Source organism: Lissotriton helveticus, assembly GCF_964261635.1.
Source record: "Lissotriton helveticus chromosome 1_1 unlocalized genomic scaffold, aLisHel1.1 SUPER_1_unloc_63, whole genome shotgun sequence".
Taxonomy (NCBI): domain Eukaryota; kingdom Metazoa; phylum Chordata; class Amphibia; order Caudata; family Salamandridae; genus Lissotriton; species Lissotriton helveticus.
In genome coordinates this window covers 100,309-113,398 of record NW_027611707.1, presented here as the reverse complement: position 1 = coordinate 113,398, position 13,090 = coordinate 100,309, and positions in this window count along the sequence as shown.

Below are 13,090 nucleotides of genomic sequence, written 5' to 3'. Positions count from 1 at the left end.
ATTTGGTAATAGACTGATGCCAAATTGAGGGTTGAAAACCGTTTGCTCCCATTAAGGCTGTGAACATTTCATAAATTGTGGGTATGGGAAATCTTTCAAACACTATTTCCTTGTTCAGTGCTTTTAAATATACGCACAATCTCACCTTGCTGTCAGCTTTCGTGCTCCCACAATGGGAGCTAACCACTCTGTGGTTTCGACTGGCTCAATGACATTCTTTTCACATAATTTCTCCAATTCAAGTTCTCACCAAATCTTTTTACTTTTACTAGTAGTCTACATACCTTGGATACAACAGGGGTTGCATTAGGTTTTAACTTAATTTTGTGGATGCATGATTTGAGGCATCCTAATTTTCTGCTAAATATTTCTGGAAACGTATACAAAACAGTTTTCTTTGATCGCTTGAACTTGGATTTGTAGTGAGGCATTAGGGTCAAGAGCTACACCTAAGATTTTCTGGACTGCCATCCTAAAATGTTTTCACCTTTCTTAGACAAGTACACTTTGCTTAGGGTTTTCTTTCCACAGTCCCGAATATTTCCCAAAAAGTAGCCTTTCATGGTGTGTTGGCCCCCACACCCACCAGGTTGTATGTCCATGTTAATGAACTGGGCTCAATCTTTGAACTTATATCTGAATACTGGTCAGAAATAATAGTTAGTCTGGAGCAAGAATAAAACATTGAATCTACAATCTCCTTGGGACTACCTTCACCTGACTCATTCATTTGCAAGACTATTTCATCACATATTTCAGATACTTTGGGACTTTTATATCTTTTCTCATTTTGTACCTTCAATATGCAACAAAATGCCCCTTCTTGCCACAACCCTTAGACACAGCCTTCCATTCTGGGCATTCTTTCCAGTTAGCCAAATGGCCTCTTATACCACACTTGAAGCACTGCCCTTTGAAGCTCTGGTCATTCATTTTAATTATTTCCTTCTTCTCTTTCACAACATTTACCTCCCTCGTATTTTCAAGTGAACTGCTTTTGTTCTCAGCTTTTGCTTTTACGCTGGACAACATGTATTCTACTTGCTTTGGAACCATTAACACTTCATTAAAGGGGGAGAGGGCATCCTTGAGCCATAAATCTTCATGTATCCTAGCTATATTACAATTGAACAAAAACTGGTCACAGATGTGTTCCTCTAATGAAACACCAAAACATACACATCACTGCTTGTCTTCTTAGATCAGAAACAAATTCTTCTATACTCTCACCCTCTTTCTGACTTCTTTTACCAAAATGATATCTATCCAGGACGGTGCTTATTCTTGGCAAACAATGTTTTCCAGTTTTTAACACATTTTTCATAAGCATGTTAAACTTCTGCCTCATGCTCAGACCTGATAGGTATTGCTAGAACCTCCTGCCCCTCCGCTCCGAGGCAGCGTGCCAATAATGCTATTTTCCTGTCAATATTCACATTCGTACCACACACGGTGAGATCATTATCAAACACAGTTTTCCATTTACTCCATAATATTGGGGGTTCGCCTGGCATCTTGATATAGAATAAAGGTGGTGTGATGTTTTGCATTGTGAATAATGATAGACAAGTAAAGAGCCACAGGAAGTAATGTACAGGTTCGTACAGTAGGTTGTTACAGGTGACAATAAGCACATTTGTAAGTACTTTACAATTTTTAATGAGGTGTCCACTCCGAGTCACTAGAGCTATAGTGTGTGAATATGTGATCCCAGGGTAGGCTTTAGACAGCCTAAGCCATTATAAACTAATGGAGTAACCCAAGGTAGGCAACAGGACCCGTGTAACGTATGGCACATGCAACAATATGGTCCACTGGCAAATTATGTACAAGATAGTGTACAATATTGAATAACGTAATGTTGTTGTGGCGCAAATGAAATAAAAAAAGACCATACAAGGAATATTCAACTAAATTCAATTTCATTTCCAAAAATTCCCTAATAAATGCATACATGTGTTTAAGAAAATCACATCACAGTTGCTCCAGGAGTTATTTTACTGTCTCTATAAGACTACTTGACCCAAAAACCTATGTTTGACAACAAAATTAAGTATATAGGTTTCATGATTCCTGAAATATTAGATCATCACTGCAACACATCTGCCATTTTTTAAAATATCCAGAAAAATTCAGCCCGGATAAGCAATGTCTAGTTAAATTACTTCTTTATTGATACAAAAACACAAATCAAAGGGCAATCCCTCAGAGGACCCAATAGCCAAAGATTCTTAGCTTCTGGGATGTTAATTGTACCTGTAGTTGCCTGGGACTACTACCACTAGTCCAAGGCAGGCTGTAGGTGCTTTTGTCTCTCAAAGGGGTCCTCCTGTCTGGGGAGCAAGGCTTTAGTCCAGGACGAGTCGTATTTGTGCAGTTTTGTGAGCGTTGTCACAGGTGCAGAGTATCCTGCCTTTGGTTTGTGCAGCTTCTTTTGTCTCAAACTCTGTTCTCTTGTTTGACCTTCTTTGCATTCTTAACTGATCTGAGGTTCTGGTGTCGGAGGTGTCCCATAGATGCTAAATTAAGGGCATGAGGGGTGCGGGTGCTAGCAGTCAATTGGCTACTTACTCCAGCAGATCTGCCCCTCAGGAGACCACATCTGGGGGTATCCCCTTTTCTACCCAGAACCCTCTATCCTGCCACTTCTAAAAATGGCAGGAACTTTCCTTGGCTGTACAGACTAGGTAGCCCACACTAGGGGTGTTGCTAAACTTCAGGGATGTACGCCTCTTGACTAATTACATTTCCCCAATGCCTGGGTGCAATTGTGCCGCGGGTGGCGGGGGTGGCTTTCCCCTTTGGAAGTTAGCCTGCATGCATATCAGTGATGGTGCATGCTTTGAAGCTCATCATCTTGATGTGGCACTTCACTAGCCATTCTGTGAGGGTGGGATGTGTCACCTCCTTCCCAGCTCAGCCTTTGTTTCTGGCTCCTGGGAGTGTTCACACTGCCTGGCTGGAGGTCAGATTCCTATCTTGGCTGTAGCAGCTGCACGCTGCCAGTCAGAGCACAGGAAATGCTGGGGCTACCAGGTGGGCAAACACTAAGGTGCATTCCACATCAAACTCGAGCAGGCACATCATTTGATACCAAACATGATCATATTCAGTGGTGCCTGAATGGAGCTGGCAACCTTGAGTGCGCCCTGGTGCCAGCCTATTTTATCCTATGGACTGCTGATCATTTGTACTAGTCCTTAATGGAAAGGGCTACTGTAGGGAAATAAAAAAATGCATTTATATGTCCACACCTTTAATATACTGCACCCTGCCTCCTGGGCTGAGGAGGCCTACCTTAGGGGGTACTGACATATATTCAAGATAGTGCTTTGACTTTGCGACTCATTGTGAGGGCAAAGTCGAGTTGGATCAGTTTGCACTGTTTCTGCAGTCTGTAATGGCAGGCCTGCGGTCATCTATTTACTCCGGTCACGCAGGAGGACACAAATAGTGCTTCAGGCCCTGGTGACCCATTTAATACTGCCCTAGGTACTCTTGGTATCCCTTTACTAGGGACTTATAAGGGAGTTAATGTCCATGTAGTTGGGTGTACATATTTGCTTCATCGTGTTTAGGGAGAAAACACAGGCTCCAGGGTACTTTCAGAGTCATAACTGTCAGCATTGGAGCAAAACATGTGGGGGTGACCACATAAAAAGGAAACTTTCTTACATGACCCCCTCATCCCCAAGCATAAGGTGATGAGCAACAAATCTATTCCCTTGTAAGGCCTTGGAAAGGCCGTCTGGTCAGTATACCACTGTAAAGTCAATACCCTTTTAGGGAAAAGAACCACCTCCGAAATGTGGGAGCTTCTCCTCTCATCTGCATCAGCCATCAAAGAGGCCTGTGGTAGGTGTGAACCTTGAAGTGCGTCCCCAGCAGGTAGGGTCTCAGCTTCTTCAGGTACCAAACCTCAGCAAAAGCTTCCCCTCTAATTGTACTCCAACTCTGCTCTCCAGGGAGGAGTTGCTTTCTAATATTGGCAACTGCATGATCATGGCCGTCATCATTTGTTTGTGACAACACTGCCCCAATCCCATGTTCATAAATGCTGTTTTGGACAATAAACTCCTTTCCATACTCCGGTGCCTTCAGGAGACAGATTCAGAGAGGTGCACAGACATAATATCGAGTCCAAAATATTGTTTGGACATAATATCGAGTTAATAATATAGACTGGACAAAATATCAACTGGACAGAATATCGACTACAAAAATATAGTTTTTAAGGTAAGTGAAGTAATATCGACTGTATAAAATATAGATAGCAAAAATATCGAATTTTTAATAATATATAATATTTTATAGTGTATTTTTATGTAATAATATGTGTGAAAAGTGTGTATTTATGTTATAAATAATTTTATTAAATGAATTTAGTTTTAATAATTATTGCGTAATGTAATTCTATAGCGGGTTGTGGGTTTATAGGGGAATAGGGTGGGAAGTAATTTAATTATAATTAATTAAATATGTTCATTTATTAATTGATATTAATTTGTAATTAATTGTTAATTAATTTATATGTGTTAATTAATTTAATAGTAATTGCAAAATAATTAATAATAATTGATTAATTGGTAAATATGTAAATTTTACTACTTTAATGCAGTAGCGGGTTGTGGGATTATAGGGGAATAGGGTGGGAAGTAAATTAATTAATAATAATTAAATATGTAAATATATTTATTGATAGTAATTAGTAATTAATTAATAATTAATTTATATGTGTTAATTAATTTAATAATAATTGTTAATTATTTTATATTAATTGATTAATTGGTTAATATGTGATTTTTACTAATTTAATTTCTGTAGCGGGTTGTGAGTTTATAGGGGCTTAGGGTGGAAAGTAATATATTAATAATTAATTAAATAATAAAATAAAATACACGTTATTTATTTGGAAATAATAGTGAAATAATTTTTAATTATTAAAAAATTATTGTTTATGTTTAATTAATTTGTATTAATAGTTGAATAATTAAAAGAATTATTGTTAATTAGTAAATGTCAATTATTATTTATTCTATTACATAAAATTTTAATTTGCTTTTTAATAATTATTATTAGTTATTTCTTGTTAGATTTTTTATTTATATATGAAAGATTTACTTTCCCTAATGTTGTATTCTCTGGAGTGTGAATTGTAATTTTTACAACTACGCTTTCCAACGCTTTCCTTACTGTTGCATCCAATGGAGTTGGAATAGTAATTTTAACCCCTATGCTATCCAACGCTTTCCCTACTGTTGCACCCACTGGAGTGGGAATAGTAATTTTAACCCCTACGCTATCCAACGCTTTCCCTAATGTTGCACCCACTGGAGTGGGAATAGTAATTTTAACCCCTACGCTATCCAACACTTTCCCTACTGTTGCACTCTTTGGAGTGGGAATAGTAATTTTAACCCCTACGCTATCCAACGCTTTCCCTAATGTTGCACCCACTGGAGTGGGAATAGTAATTTTAACCCCTACGCTATCCAACACTTTCCCTACTGTTGCACTCTTTGGAGTGGGAATAGTAATTTTAACCCCTACGCTATCCAACGCTTTCCCTAATGTTGAACCCACTGGAGTGGGAATATTAATTTTAACCCCTACGCTATCCAACGCTTTCCCTACTGTTGCACCCACTGGAGTGGGAATAGTAATTTTAACCCCTACGCTATCCAACGCTTTCCCTACTTTTGCACCCACTGGAGTGGGAATAGTAATTTTAACCCCTACGCTATCCAACGCTTTCCCTACTGTTGCACCCAATGGAGTGGGAATAGTAATTTTAACCCCTACGCTATCCAACGCTTTCCCCACTTTTGCACCCACTGGAGTGGGAATAGTAATTTTAACCCCTACGCTATCCAACGCTTTCCCTACTGTTGCACCCACTGGAGTGGGAATAGTAATTGTAACCCCTACGCTATCCAACGCTTTCCCTACTGTTGCACTCTTTGGAGTGGGAATAGTAATTTTAACCCCTACGCTATCCAACGCTTTCCTTACTGTTGCACCCACTGGAGTGGGAATAGTAAATTTTACCCCTACGCTATCCAACGCTTTAGCTATTGTAGAATTCACTACAGTTGTTATAATAATTGTTAACTATTTTGTTATGCTACGGTAAAATTATTATATATGTTTATTTAATATAAAAAAATGATATAAATATATATGTATTATTTTTTTAGATTTATTTTTATTTTAAAATAAATAATTATTAATATAACATTATTTTAATAATTTAAAGTAAGTTTAGACTAAACATATTTATTATTACATTAGTATTAACTTAATTTGAAGACATTTAAAAAAAACGATATTTTTTACTGTCTATATTTTAGTAACTCGATATTTTAGAGTCGATATTTTTGTACTTACCTGTTTAAAGATAGCCAGTCGATATTTTGTCCATCAATATTTTGTCAACGATATTTTGTCACCTCGATATTTGTGAGGTCGATATTATTTCAGTGATCCGTTCGGAGCACATAGCCTCTTTTAGGGTGCAAAAAAGTCTTTTGGCATCCTGTGTTGCAGATGACCTTCTTAGTATGCTTTTGGAAGGAAGGAAGGAATGAGAATTTATATAGCGCAAAACTGCCACCCTTCAGGTATCCTGGCGCTTAGTTAGAAATATCATCAAGACAGCAAACTCAATTGTCAATGTCCGGAGAGCTAACGGGTATTCCTTGGAAAGAGCTAGGTTTTCAGGCTCTTCCTAAACCCTGTCAATGAACTTTCCTGCCTAAGATTCAGAGGCAGCCCATTCCAGATGTGTGAGGTAAGTATTCCGAAAGCTCTGCCCCCCCTTCCGGGATTTCTTAAATCTGGTGGTTGTAATCAGATTGGTATTTGACGATCGGAGCTGCCTCCTTGGGTTATACCAAGTAAACATTTCTTGCACAGGGATGGGACCCTATCCATGTGCTGCCCTATACACGATGCAGAGCGATTTAAAATAAATTCTCTCCTTAATGGGCATCCAATGGAGATCTTTTAACACCAATGTCGTAGAGGACCCACGTTGTCTGTTTAGTGCCAGCTTTGCTGCCACTGCCTGCACCCTCTGTAGCCTTTGTACAATGAATTCTGTACCACTTTAGCCGGAACCAAAGGTTCATTCTCCGAAGTGAGTTTAAATTCTATCTGCAGATGTCGGGACACTCTGGTAGCTGGACAGTACACCACCTCAGTCTTTCCCCCATTCAGCTGTAGGGAGTTTTTCCTGAGCCAACTTGCAGTTTGACACATACACTCCTGGAAGGTGTCCATAGACACCGCTTGTTTCCCCTCCAGGAAAAATATCAGTTGAGTGTCATCCGCATAGTTGACCAGGTCTACCACAGTAGACTTAATAAGGGGGAAAAGAGGGCGTAGATAGATGTTAAACAGAATTGGTCTTATTGCCGACCCCTGTGTCACCCCGTGGTGTACTGGGGACAAGTCAGAGATAAACGGTGTTAAAGAGACAGCTTGTAGTCTTCCTGACAAGTACGACCGTAGCCACTGCAAGGCTCGACATTTAATCCCCATGCTTTCCAGTCTCTCAACCAGCATGACCCGGCTCACCGTATCAAATGTGGCTGACATGTCCAATAATACAAGGACCGAGGAATTACCATTGCCAGCACGCATGTGCAGATTGTCCGTTGCCGTTACCAGCGCCGTCTCTGTTCCATGTCCTGGGCGGAAGCCAAATTGATCCGTATCCAGCAAGAAGTTGTCTTCAAGATAGCATGACAAACTTTTGCTGACAACCTTCTCTAGAATTTTAACCGGGTAGGGCAATACGGACATGGGTCTAAAATGTGCTGGATCATTGGATTCCAGGGATGGGTTTTTTAACAAGGGTGTTACAACTGCTTGTTTCCAGACCTCAGGAACCACCCTTTCCTCCAGTGACTGACAGCAAATCCTCCATAGCCCATGGAAGGTTTCTTTGCCCAGGATCTTCTAGATTTTATGAGGAAACAGGTCTAAGGGGGAGCCTGTCGCTACCTCAAGGCGAGCTGGTTAAATGAATCCTCCGAGGGGGCATTAAAGATGTTCAGTGAGGTGGTACTCTGGGAGACGATGTCAGGCATCAGAGCTGTGTCATCTGGGCCATCGGGTTGGAGTTTACCGACAATGTTGGTTATTTTGACCTTAAAAAAGGAAGCAATTTCACCACAGAGTTCCTGTGATGTCACTACCTTATTGCTTGCAGAGGCTGGGATTGAAAGCTCCCTGACGATCTTAAAGAGGGCTTTGGTGCTCTTGGGGGCTTGGAGAATGCTTTTTGGAGGTAACCACAGTGACTGGTGCCGCAATGGTCTCATACCCCTTCAGAAACTTCCTATAGTACCCAGTAAAGCCAAGGAAAAACCTGACTTGTGTCTGGGCCTTGGAAGCCTCCCACTCCAGAATGATCTGGATCTTGGGTTGACCCACGTAAACTACAGAAATCTGCCCTATGTGTCATTTACTGGCCTTTTGAAACTTCCCTTAGGTGGACCAGGTGATCCTCCCAGGTTCAAACTAAATACAAAGATGTCATCCATAAATGCTGCACTTCAGTTGTCCAGTCCTGAAAGAACTTCATTCATTAACCCTTGGAAAGTGGCAGGCCATTTTACAGACCATAGGGAATTATATTGAATTGAAAAGGGTCCTCAGGTGTCGAAAATGCTGACCTCGCTTTTCCTCCTTGGGTGAGTCAAATCTACCAGTACCCTGATGTTAAATCAAAAGTACTTAAGAAGTTGGCTGAACCCAGTCGAACAATTTTGTTTCTTTTAGAGTTTTATACAGCACAAACTAGACCCAAAGATATCAGGTATCAGAGCGCTTTACATAGCACCAGTTTCGTTACACAAGGACACATTCATTTTTGTGGGATCTGAGGAGGGTTTTGACGTGTACAGGAAGTGTGGCACCTTAACTGGTAGCGGTGTGAGTTAGGTAAAAAACAACAATAATGAAGACGGTGCAGCAAGGTCAGAGGGGACCCCGAAACCTCTGCAGAGAGTGGCCAGGGCCCACTCAGTAATTATGACAAGAATCCTGTGCACACGTTAGGCGAGGTGTATACATGTATCATGCTTAATCAAATGAACACAATAGGTGGTAAATGGAACAAAGTGGACACGATAGAAAGTCTTTTTGTTCTTCAAAGGATTGTATTTGACCTTCCTTTGTTGAAAGGTAACTTCAAAAGCAAATGAGCAGCCGACACGTGTTTCGTCAAGTGGGCAAGGAGCCCATGACTCTTCAGGGCTGTAAGCACAAATGGGGTAATGGTCCGTATAGCCGGTGATATTTCCGACCCAGCGTCTGGGGTCTGGGGTCTGGGGTCTGGTTTGAAAGAATCAGCGATGGCCAGCCCCTTAGGAAGAGAGGACCCATCTCTCCTCTGCCATAACCCAGCCATTAGCTGGTTTGAGACGGATGTACCCGCCCGTTTCTGAGTCCACAGTGACTCTCTATCGCTGATTCAACATTCTTTCAATTTTTTTGTTAATTCATCGATCTCAAGGGCAAGAGTGTCACAGCTTTTTCGTGCATATTTTCCAAGGAGGCCCAGCATTATTGTCGAACAGTTATGGCTATTCCCAGCCCATTCTTCCACCAGCTCGGGATCCAGTTTGTCGAACGTCGGTGTAATGAGGATTCTTAGTACGCGTGGGATTCTTCCCATGTCAATATATTTCTGTAAGGTGTAGCCTCCCACCATTTGTTGTGTTCGAACTTAAGGGCCCTCCATAATTGGTCTCATAGTTGTCTTTTACTATGTGTTAGCGGTCTATCGGACGCGCCTTCTGTAATTGTTGAGTCGTCATTTGTGTTTTTGGCATCAAACATGCGTATCGCCGCTTCATTGCGTTGTGCATTCCATTCTGCTGCCATCAAAAATAATTTTAGTAGTTACACCCTTTGCGCGTCTTTTAACGAAAGCGGTCCTATTGTGGTTTTTAACCAGTCTTTCAAACCACAGGACTCCGTCTGCCCTCTTGCTGTGCAACAAGTAATCTCTATACAAGTATTAGAGTCTCGCTTACCCGGTTCTTCTCGCCCCTCTCCGAAGTCCAGTAACCTCCTTATAGATCGAGATTTCTTCAAACGTCGGGCATTTCTCCGACCGGGAAGCCAAAAATTACAGCAGGGTGGGCAAAATTCGATATTTGTACTCCACCAAATTATTTCCGCCCCAAACTTAAGCCAATTGCGACAACGGGCCGTGGAGGGTCGGCGACGCCCAATATTCCACTCACTCCGTAGTTTAACGTGTTCTCTTGAACAAAAACCACAGTCCACGGCACCACTTCTGCTTTCAAAAAGAAAGGAACTGTGTGTTTCCAAAATGCGTAGAGGGTTGCCTTCACAATAAATCTTTTTGAAAGAAGAAGTGGTGCCGTGCACTGTGGTTTTTGTTCAAGGGAACACCTTACACTACGGAGTGAGTGGAATGTTGGGCGTCGCTGGCCCGCCGTCGCAAGTGGCTTAAGTTTGGGGCGGAAATAATTTGGTGGAATATATATATATATATTCCTGTACGTGGCTCCTTTCTCCACTGGAGAATAAATTGAGGCGCACACAAGGAGGTAATTTCCAGATATTTTATTCCACAACAAAATGGCCCGACGCATTTCGGCTACATGCCTTTGTCAATGTCGGGGAGGTAGTGATTCCAAACGCATTTATTTACAAATAAAGTTCATTACGTGAATGAAAAAAACAACAACATTTTTTGCTGTTAAAATTCATTGAAACCAATGTAAAATGTAAATTGATACTTGTATAGCGCACTACTCACCCGGAAGGGTCTCAAGGCGCTTGTACGAATACCGCTGTGGAACCCATCCTGGCTTTCCCTGTGAGGCGTCCACTCCTGGGCACCCCCAAGGTGGAGGCCAGGCATCCTTAGCGTTGTGGGGGCCGTTGTGGAGATTAAGCAAGCTATTGCCCAGAGTTGCAGAGTGGGACTCCATGATTGGAATAGGCACCGAGGCGAGAATTATCAGGTCTGTGGAATTTAGAGCCCAAGACCCGAGGCGGGTAATTGAACCCTCTGCATCATGGTCTGCCGCTCTAACCATTGAGCCACACTTCTCCAACCGATGAGGGACAATTAGGTCAAGCTATCATCGTGTGATTCTGGGGGCCATTTTGTAGTGTGTAGGGACTTCAATGTAATCAAATGTTACTCCACATTCAATCCATGATTATACATACATATGTACAAATAATTACAGCTTATTTACACATGCAACCAACTAAAGGTCTATGATGTAAGTGGCCCACCCATACTTTGCCACAGTTTTCAGGGAATTATGATCCATGTTTACTCTTCGAGCCCTGAATGGGCATCCCGCATGACCACTGTATATACGGCAAGGCAAACCTTCCCTACTCAATGTTGGCAGCGCTTGTGTCTCTGCTCCTCTAATCCTGATTGCCCCTCTTTAGTGTGCCAAACCTTTAAGTGTCCCTGTTTCTCGGTGTGTGGCAGCTCGCTATTCTAGGTGAAATCAAGTGACCTGATGTCTTCTCTCCTTATCTTAATTCTTATAAAAGCTCCTGTCCAGTCTCATCTTATATGTGCCCAAAGTTCTTCCTCATTGTTAAGTCAAATGGGACTCTCACCTAACTCCATGGAGGTGACCAGCTAGTTTTCATTCTCCTCACTCCATAGAGGTGACCGGCTGGCTTCCATTCTCCTCACTCCATGGAGGCAACAGGCTGGCTTCCATTCTCCTCACTCCATGGAGGTGACCGTCTGGCTTTCATTCTCCTCACTCCATGGAGGTGACCGGCTGGCTTTCATTCTTCTCACTCCATGGAGGTGACCAGCTGGCTTCCATTCTTCTCACTCCATGGAGGTGACCGGCTGGCTTCCATTCTCCTCACTCCATGGAGGTGACCAGCTGGCTTCCATTCTCCTCACTCCATGGAGATGACCAGCTGGGTTTCATTCTTCTCACTCCATGGAGGTGACCAGCTGGCTTTCATTCTCCTCACTCCATGGAGGTGACCAGCTAGCTTTCATTCTCCTCACTCCATGGAGGTGACCGGCTGGCTTTAATTCTCCTCACTCCATGGAGGTGACCGGCTAGCTTTAATTCTCCTCACTCCATGGAGGTAACCGGCTAGCTTACATTCTCCTCACTCCATGGAGGTGACCGGCTGGCTTCCATTCTCCTCACTCCATGGAGGTGACCGGCTGGCTTCCATTCTCCTCACTCCATGGAGGTGACCAGCTGGCTTCGATTCTTCTCACTCCTGCTTCTTTTATCAGAATGTTTGCACAGTTCTAGCCTTTGTATCTCGCAATGCGATGAGTTGAAGGTTCGCGGGTGGGGCCAGGTGACTATTTTTCAGTATAAAGTGGCGGGGATAAACCCCTTTCCAAAACTCAGGAAGAATATTTGTCTCTAAAGAGGCCTCAATCTGTCAGCCCAAAAACCACGGCCTGCATCATAAACAGGGGTCCCGCTGCTCCTGGTCCATCATCTGGCCACTAAACAATACTTCCTTTTCCATTTGAGTTGTAGAAAGTTTCACATCTTGACATGTTATTGTTTAGGAATAAACTCCTCCTTTGAATTGCCTATGGAAAGAGCTGAGATATGTCGAACGCACCCCTTAATTATATCTTTATGTCCATAGGGGTCCCTCGGTCAGAATCAAAGTCATTTTCAAACATCTCCAATTGTTTACGGTCTAGCTTTACAGAAATGTCATGAGATTGGACCCACTGCCCCTCCTGTGCTCTCACACTGACCTCTTAACACGATTTAAGAGGGACACTGTCTCAACTTGCCTCCGACACAGGGTTCTTCTTTGCGGTTATATGTAGCCTTGACTTTAATCCCCACATTTCCAGCTCAAGGTCCCTTCTGTGCCACAATTGTCCTCAGGTGACTCTTGCCGTCATCTGCAGTAATTAATCAGTACTTAAGAAGCATTACTTTACCTTAGAGCCACAAATCAGACTAGCGTCAAGAGCCCTTTGTAGGCAGTGTGCGCTATATTAATGATTCATTCTTTTGTTTTAATGCAGAATATAAGGAATAACTTGCTTTTCCCATAAGTTGCCACCGAG